General features: G+C 34.0%; 1 long non-coding RNA gene across 1 annotated transcript; it reads left to right on the top strand.

The window, feature by feature from the left end:
• The first annotated feature begins 5779 nt into the window (after positions 1-5779).
• LOC149791992 (uncharacterized) lies at positions 5780-8983 on the top strand. The gene is made up of 3 exons (XR_016423464.1): positions 5780-5921; positions 6051-6118; positions 6935-8983. It is a non-coding gene; the product is annotated as an uncharacterized LOC149791992 (long non-coding RNA).
• Positions 8984-9209: the final 226 nt, after the last annotated feature.

Genomic DNA, 9209 nt, shown 5'->3' with positions numbered 1-9209 from the left:
TTTTCCCAGACCCATTTCCATTCTGATATGTCGTTCTTGACGATGGCTTGGGATAAACACATCTTGTCATGGGTATCGTACATTTGGACCATGTTGCGCTTGGAGCTGCGAAGGACGTCCACCAATAACACTTTTCTGCATCGTCCGTCCTTTTACGGAAACGAAATGTGGGTCTTGTAAAATGTGGCTTTTTATCAGTATCTGAATATGTTCGTTAGGTTCTTGAATCTTATTCTGCCGGGCTGCTTAGCTCGATCTAGACGGGTGCCTTCAAACTGCCGTGATAACCGGAGTCTCAATCGATCGTATTCTTTGCATTGTCATCGCCGTGTAAGTGTGGTTAACGAGGAATCTCACACCCGGTGATGAACACTCCTGATTTCTGAATCGGTGTTCTGATTCGAAACTTTAAACTTCACTGTGAAAGTAGTTCTAATGTTTCTGGAAGGCGTTTTTCTGTCACTAGAATGTGGTAATATTGTTCTAGTGATATTGATTGACTTAGACTTGGAGTAGACTCTCTTAGCATGGGCGCACGTATGGAATGCCTTGATTCAGACTCACTCATGTAGTCTGCAAAATCGTCGGCATGGATTTGAAGCAAGGCCTCAGCTCATGTGCGCGACGATGTGTCACATCGAGACCTCTTGCTTCTTTCTCTATTCTCACTGAAATCGTGCGATCATTATATATGGATTGAAAAAATTGTAACTGATTATATATATTGTTATGTATATTTGATCAAATTATATCTGATTTAATATCTATTTATTTGTTTGTCAGTTTTTTTTTTCATTACATGATATTTTAATATAAATGTATTCACAAGAGAAAATAGTTTAACATCGACTGTTAGTTTATAAACACCAGGTGTTGATCTAAATGCTGACCTTGTTTCAAAATTTGTAGCAGCCATCGTAAACAAGTTCTGTTTTATTTTAAAATGATTGGTTCTTTTCGAGGTTATGATGGGACTTTGTCTTTAAGATGGAAACAATTTTTATTGTATTTATTAGAGCAAAATGTTTGGTTTTTATCAGAGTCACATTGGGTAAACGCACATGACCCCTTGTTAACTCTTTAGAAAGACGATATAACCCGTTTTATGGAGAATTAATCTCAGTAGAAGCTGGGCTGTTAAACTGTTAGTTGTAGGTTATGCTGTTTGGAGTTGTTTCAAATTACTTAGTTTGGAGTTATTTCAAATTACTTGGATTCAAAAGGATTGATTCTTTTTTTTTCTTCTGGAAAATACGTGTGCTCGTGTATCATTGTGGAACAAGAACAGTTTTTTATAAATATTGATTCAGTTATCAGAAACCGGAGTGATAATTCTTATTTCTACAAGGAACTGTAGACTTCAACACTACAGATTGCACCATACGTCATCGTCTTCCATTTTGGATTCTTCGTCGGAATTCGATTCTATAAAACCGTAAGTTTATATTTTTCATTTTTACAGAATTTTTAAAGTGAAATAAATTTTTGTATTTTTAAAAGCTTGTTTTTGCTATTTCTTCTTGCGTTACTGTTTATTCAAGCGTATATATATATATATATATATATATATATATATATATATATATATATATATATATATATATATATATATATATATATAGATAGATAGATAGATAGATAGATAGATAGATAGATAGATAGATAGATATAGATATATGCATAAAGAGAGAGAGAGAGATGTTTTCTTAAAGAACATTAATTCAGCTTTCAAACAGTGAAGACGATGGCAGAGCCAGCGCAGATCCAGCCTTTGATCAAAGATTTTCTCGGCGTCATATCAATGTTTACTTCAAAGTAGACAACGGATTCCTCATCCTACTTACGAGATAAAAGTCCAGATATTTGCTACATCTTCCAGAAGAACGGAGACTGGGTTACATCGTCAAAGCAAAACATGAGTAAAGAGAAACAAAAGTCAAGATACGTGTTATTATTTTTAGGAAAAAGGTCAACGGTCTTCAGAGTTCCCTAAGAAAAAGAGACGCCATGAAATAAACAAAAGGAAGACAGGGCTTCCGAACATGATTAACCCGCCGAAAAGGAAGAAGAACATATACCAGTCCAGAAATTTAAGACCAAGAGACAATAAGAAATTGAAGAAGAAGAAGATAAACCTGTAGCAGTGAATAATTAAAAAAGTGGAAAAAGAGAGAGTGAAGAAGAAGGAAATTTACCTTTGGTGATGTGTCGTGAAATTTCATTGTAATTTCTGAAAGGAGACCCTATATCTCAAGAAAACGTACGTGTCTCATGGTGTTGAATTTTATAATAGCATTCGCTCACACAGTTCATCATTCAAACATATGGGAAAAAGGGTTTACTTGAATTGGCATACTTTGAATAGTCGCTCATTTCGTTAGAGGCGAGTGGCCCTGAAAAGAACTGTTGTGTGTTTGTTTTCTAACAAACTCATGTTCTGCAGGCAATGCATTTAAACTGACTTATACCCTTGGCAGGGCCTAATTTTACTTTATCACTTTATACCCTTGGCAGGGGCTAATTTAATTTATCACCTTATACCCTTGACAGGGCCTAATTTTACTGTATCACATTATACCCTTGGCAGGGCCTAATTTTACTTTATCACCTTATACCCTTGGCAGGGCCTAATTTTACTTTATCACCTGCTACTGTCGATGATTTGGCAGTGGTCTCTGCTGCTGCATCTCTGGGGGAGTCATCTTTGAGGGATTGATCACTGGGTTTGAATGCTTTGCTCGGGAAGGTCTTTCTTCTCTTTGGATGAGTTAAAGACGTATTATATATTTGTTTCAAATACCTTACCTCTGCCAAAATGTACAGTACCATCGTTACCATTTGACTTTCACCGTCCTTTTTCTCTCCTTGTTCTTATTCCTCTCGTTTTCTTCTTTCTTCTTCCTCTCGCTCTTGCTGCCGAATACCAAAGGCATGTTCTGCTTCTTTCTGCTGTAGTAAAAATTTGGAAGAGAGATTCCGCGCCCTGGATGAATTTTTAACGCGTGTTTGGATTGGTGAAAGATGTAAACCCGGTTTGATCCGCCCTTTGACTATATATACCCGTGCCTTCCCTTGTTAAATTCACGTGTTCGCATGTCAAGATGTGGAGCCGTCTACCATCATATCGGGGATGCTGTTTAGCTCCGACTATCTTATGGGCTATCAAGAAAATAACAGATACAGATCTTTGGAAAAGAAGGATTTATAGCAGAGGTACGGCTGTCAAAAGAGAATCTTGATATGCGGTCCGGATGTCAGAAGAAGTTTGAGGAAGAGAGGAAGTCCACTGTGATACTCCATATGATCACTCAATGATCATAACAAAAGCCCAACGGCCCTTTTCTGGACCACTCCATTGCCTCGAAAAGATCTATACAAGTTGCCATGTTTGCTTGTTTGTTTGTTCGCCTGTGTAAGTCTATGTTTGTTCCTATAAAACGCTTTGTCCGATAAATTCCCCGTGACGTCACCCATGTTCACTTCCCCATTGACCCGTAAGTGCCTTTGCGATGTCAATTTTCCATTATGCCACCAAGTGTTGCTACCTTGTTAAATTACCCGTATGCACTAACTCATATTTCCATGTTAGATTCCCTTTACGCCCTGTAAACTTTTGTTCTAATAAATTTCCCTTTCCTCTATAAATTGTTCTGCCATTTTTCTCAATATGGCCTCTATTGCCCTGAATCTCCCTCCCCATGCAATGCATTCTAGCCATGACTGGCGACAAATGTTTTCTGAGTGGTTAGTAACAGTTGTGGTCAGCAATGAAGTAGGGGTCAGCATTTAAGTTTAATTTATGTTAGTCAAAATATTTTTAGTGGTCAAGGCCATGCATGTGCCGTTTCCGTTGACATTATGTGCCAGAGAATGCGATTCTGACAACAAATATCACAATCAGTTTTGCTCCTAAGTGGTTGTAGCTTTTAGGCTATTATCTCAACGTTTGTAACTCGAATCAACTCTATTGCTGGGACGTTGTATGCATTTGCTTAGCGATAATAATGCTCACTGTAACAAGTCTTAATTTTATTGTGTAAATATTCATACACATTTGATATCATCAAAACATAAATATCATCGAATTTAATTCATCCATGCTTAGATTCAGCCTGAAAAAAAAGTGTTTAGTTTGACAATTTGCGCAAGTGCACTATTGAGGTTTTCTGCAGAAGAAAGATAATTTATGGAAGAACAGGACAATGTCATAAACGTTCTGTGCTACAAATGACCCAAACTTACAAGTATTTAGTCAATATCATGTATGTTCAGTGCAAAGGATACAATAAAATAAACGCGATAAATTTGTTTTCTCAGGTTACTTTACACATTTACGTGCAACTAAATTATTAAGTAACAATTACGACTTCTAAGCACGTTTTAAATGCCACAGGTAACATGAACATATGAGCCGTTAATGTAACTGAATGTCTTGTTGGAGGTATACGATACCCACAATAGTATATAAAATGTACCGTCGGTTGCGATTATTGTAATTTCTTCATAATCACAAGGAGAATAAATGTCAGTTTGCAGACTTTACTTGAATTTTAACAGTATTATAAGGCGTAATAGTGAAAAAGCTAAAATCATGCAAATATTAGCAATGCCTTTTTATAGCAAACAATAAATTCTGCTTTTTCAATCATTCATCTCATTAATGCTGATTTTAACCTCTCAGTTGAAGAACTTGTTGACCCCACAACGTCAAAAGGTCATAGTTAATCTTTGTACCCTAGGACATTGATCGATTCTATTGTGCATATCGACATCATGGGGCTTCATTTGCTTGTGTCCATGCAAACGCTTGGAATGCCTTATGCATTATGTATGTATTTGCTTATTTTAAAAGCACTTTAGACTAATTACATATTGAGACCAAGACAAATGCTATCATAAATTCGTATATTAAGATATGCACATGTGATTTTGAAGATGCGATAGGAAGACATACATGTATGTCCTTCTAAAGTTCTTTTCCCCATAATGCACTGTATCTTCCTCATAATATCTGTATAATAGCATGTTTGTTCATAATCGATTTAACGTGCCAACACACGTACACATGTCGTGGGGCATATTATAATATATACAAAATTCTCAATTACCCGGCGTATTTTTTAATTCCTGGTCTGATTTTAATTCAATTTTACCTAAAATTGTCCACCAAATTAGAATGGCTGATTACAAATACATAAATGAATTAATATTTCCCCTATGTTAATATCATGGTGCTGACTGGAATATCAAGTAATTCGGAATTATCTTAAGTTAAATTGAAACTGTTCTAATAAAATTATAATCTAACAGCCAAGATATTTGAAATGTCTAATTCATATATTAATTAAAGTGCTGCTAACTATTGAAGAGAATCTTTTATTTTCAGTTATTTATGACATACACCACAAACTCCGTGCGAACATATTTGTTCTACAGGTTTGTACGTGCATGTTAGCTGGGACGGTTATTCAATATTTGCTTTCAAATGATGATAGTACCTGTTCACTTAAACATTTATTGACTAAAAACATGAATGCTTCATTAGGGACAAAATAAGGTGAAAATGGAATTTGCAAAGAAAATTTGGAAATGTGCCATGAACCTTGTTTATTCCGTAATTGTCATGTTAATATTAATATAATTAAATCAGAAACCACATGGTGTAGATTGTGAACGTAAATATGATTTTATTCAAAACAATCCCCCCGATTAGTATAAGAAAACGTTTTAGGCCTTAATTATTTTCCCCGTGTCGGTAATTTATTGCCCAGTATTATATTGCAATTCATTTATCCATCCAATCAGAATGAAGCGAGATTTAATAAGCTGTATAAAGAGTGTTATTTATGGATACCATCTCGTCATAGTTGATTGCTACGAATTGAGCGCATCTCTGCCAAACACTGGTCTGTCACTTCAAGGTATGTATTATAGAGTAGAGATTATTATTGCTCGTATTCATAATTTAAAATATAGATCGTTTTCGAAATTAAAATGTTTCTTTGTTGAAGAATAATGTAATTAAAATGGATATTATTTTCTCCTGACAGTACAGGTCTCCTCTTAGACATGGCTAAGACTGGTATCTTCGTTGTGATTCTTCACCTTGCTGTTCTGGGTAAGTTATTAGCCATCAAGTCAATACTAGACCACATTTAGTATTTTAAGTGAAGTATAGTAAGTATATTTTGAACAAATGGCTAAGAACAAGAGCTTCAAACAAACAATGAAGACGAACCAATAACTGTAACAACGTAGTAATAAAAACGACTAGCAGAGGGAAGACTATCTTAAAAGGGGAATCAGAGGGAACCGTAGAAAGAAACAAATTGTCATTATATATATATATATATATATATATATATATATATATATATATATATATATATATATATATATATATATATATATATATATATAATCAAGTAGTGGCAGCAGGAGTTGTAGACGTCATAATAGCCTTCATGGCTTATTTGCTTCAAGTACACCCAGGCAGTGGCATTAGAAGAAGGAGGGAGAAGGACGGTAAAAGTAAGCTAATTTGCAGCTGATTCACAATTTGTGTAACATGCTGTTTGTATGCCCTTTCTTAAAGTTTCATTCTAATTCGTACCTTTTTCTGCCATTGGAAATATTGTTATAGATGGTAATAGTCGGAATCGGCATGGTTTTAATTTTTGTACGTATTATTGCACATTATGTTTCATATCTATTCTCGTGTCCCTAGCAAAAGAGTCAGAAATATCTAATGTGATCTTTTTCAAACGTAGTCAAAATAAATGTCAATTGTATGAAAATATATTTTTTCGATGCTATACATATACAATATATCCAGTTCTGTGTTTTAGTGATCAGCTGTGTGTTATTTCATAGGATTGAAATATGGCATACATAAATTGGTCTAAAAAGATTTTTGTCTTTCCACAAATTTCAGTCCTTATTTCAAATATCCATGACATTGCGGCCACAAATGACACAACAACAGTCTCCAGCGTGACCATTGCGGAAAAAAGTTTGGCGATCACAACTTTCCCCAGCGGCATTATATGTGCACTTCTTTTGTCTGTCTTCTTCGCGATAATGGAGTGGGTCTGCACATTCTAATTAGAAGAAAATGATAGTGGAGATATTGTATAAAATCACACACAAAAATGTAATAATAATGCATGAATTCTATTCAGTTTAGTTCAATTATTTCAATTTTAATATAATTTGCAATTTAGAGAATAACATGAATTTCTTACGACGTAAAAAACAACACAGCTTCGTTAAAAACGTGTACACAATGACATTTGCTAGAATAATATTGCTTTTCTAAAATGAACATAAAGAAGTTATTATTTTATCCTTGTGTGTATCGTTCAATTGGAGTTTCATCTTAAGGCTAATGTATTATATACAAAACACTAAATTTTATGAAATGTATCAGGCCAAATTTTATTTGCTAGTAGTAATTTCAGATTTGAAGGTTTAATACTGACTGCATCTCATTGTACCATACAATAATTTTGCTTTCTAAATTTTATATTACGTGGTTGAATTTGCATGAAATTTTATCCATATTTTCCCCAAAATAATGCTTATTCACTCTCCTGTGATAAACGTTATGTAAACACAGTAATTAGTTACTTTCTGAAATAGTTTGTTAATTAAGCACATATTAAGAGAACTATAAATGCACATCCTTATCTGTTTGTGGCTTATTGTGAATTCTTCACTTACAGTTATGAATCAGTTATGTACGCACATATCTTTGCTACTTGATGTTGAGATTTGCAGCTAATGTTTTGCATTGCTCTTTGTATATATATATATATATATATATATATATATATATATATATATATATATATATATTCATACATAATACAAAATTAGTTATGTTAATGAACTATGTATGTTGATACTCTGGAAAATTTCATAACATCTTTTCCTTACCCCCTGAAGCTGTTCGAATATTTTAAATTCGAACACGTTTGTTATTACGTAATCTGGATTGTCAACAGTAACCTATGTATATAGAAAATAAAACTCTTGTCATAACGGCATATACACCAACACTTGTAACTCGGAAAGGTAACCAGAGCATAAATGTGCACCAAACATTGCTATGGTCACAATGTGCCTGAGACGTTCGCATCATGCACATATTGTGACAAGGCACGTTTCTGTCATGATGGCCACCACTGAACCTCGGCGACCCAGCGTATATACTGAGGAATTCTATCGTATAATTAGAGATAATCTTGCATATATACTTACGCATTTGGAGAACTATTACTGTAATGTTCAGATTATGTAACGTTTGAATATTGTACATTTTAGGGGAAAATGAAACAAATCATTTTAAGCAAACAACATAAATGATACGAGTATATAACGAGTGCCAACTGATATGGCAAAAGGCAATGCAAAAGAACAACAATCACTATCCTTGAACCTGAAAAATGAATATTATTAGTTGGGTTTAGAATTACAATTGTTTAATAATTTTTTCAGTTTAAACATGTTTTTATCTAGAACAAATTGTACCGAATCACTGTCCTTGAACGACATAGATATCTATTTTAATCAACTGTACGCCTTTAGAGGCAAATCAAAACCACATTATCAAGAAACAATAATTTAACTAAATAAGGCTGGTTTAGATCTGTTTGATTGCTCAAGACAGACAAAAGCTTTCAACAAAACAAACAGCATCCAAAGTCTTGTTGAATATAATATTTTGGGGATTCGAAGCGGTACGATTTTGCTCGAAATACTTACAACAATTAAACTGACAACTTCTAATGATCGTGACTTCAAGTCTTGATGGATGAAATTCGATAGAATTATATATTGCTTCATGTAAGGGCGATAAATGCATGGTCATATCCATACAAGGTTTATTACGTCTGTATTCGTATATGTATTTTCCATGTTTCTGAGGTGTATCGTCTGCTGTACGAACTTGTGTCCCGTGGCAATAAAACAATGAAATTTCTTTATTTGTTCTTTTGTTACGAATTTTACATATTATTTTCAAGAAGCCTTTTTATTATAGAAGGCAGAGAGTGCTTCTTTGTTTTAAATCAAATGAAAAGTGGGCATACAATTAGATCATTGTGTTTCTCAAACCACATTGGGAACCGTTACAAGTATCTGCAGTCAGTAAGATAGCAATATATTTAAGTACGCATCATGTGATCATCTTATTTTACGTAATAAAG

The sequence above is a fragment of the Sinohyriopsis cumingii genome, chromosome 9, assembly GCF_028554795.1.
Source record: "Sinohyriopsis cumingii isolate HCF-2022 chromosome 9, ASM2855479v2, whole genome shotgun sequence".
NCBI lineage: Eukaryota > Metazoa > Mollusca > Bivalvia > Unionida > Unionidae > Sinohyriopsis > Sinohyriopsis cumingii.
Note: the sequence above shows the minus strand (reverse complement) of the source record. Positions and strands in the feature narration are given on the sequence as shown.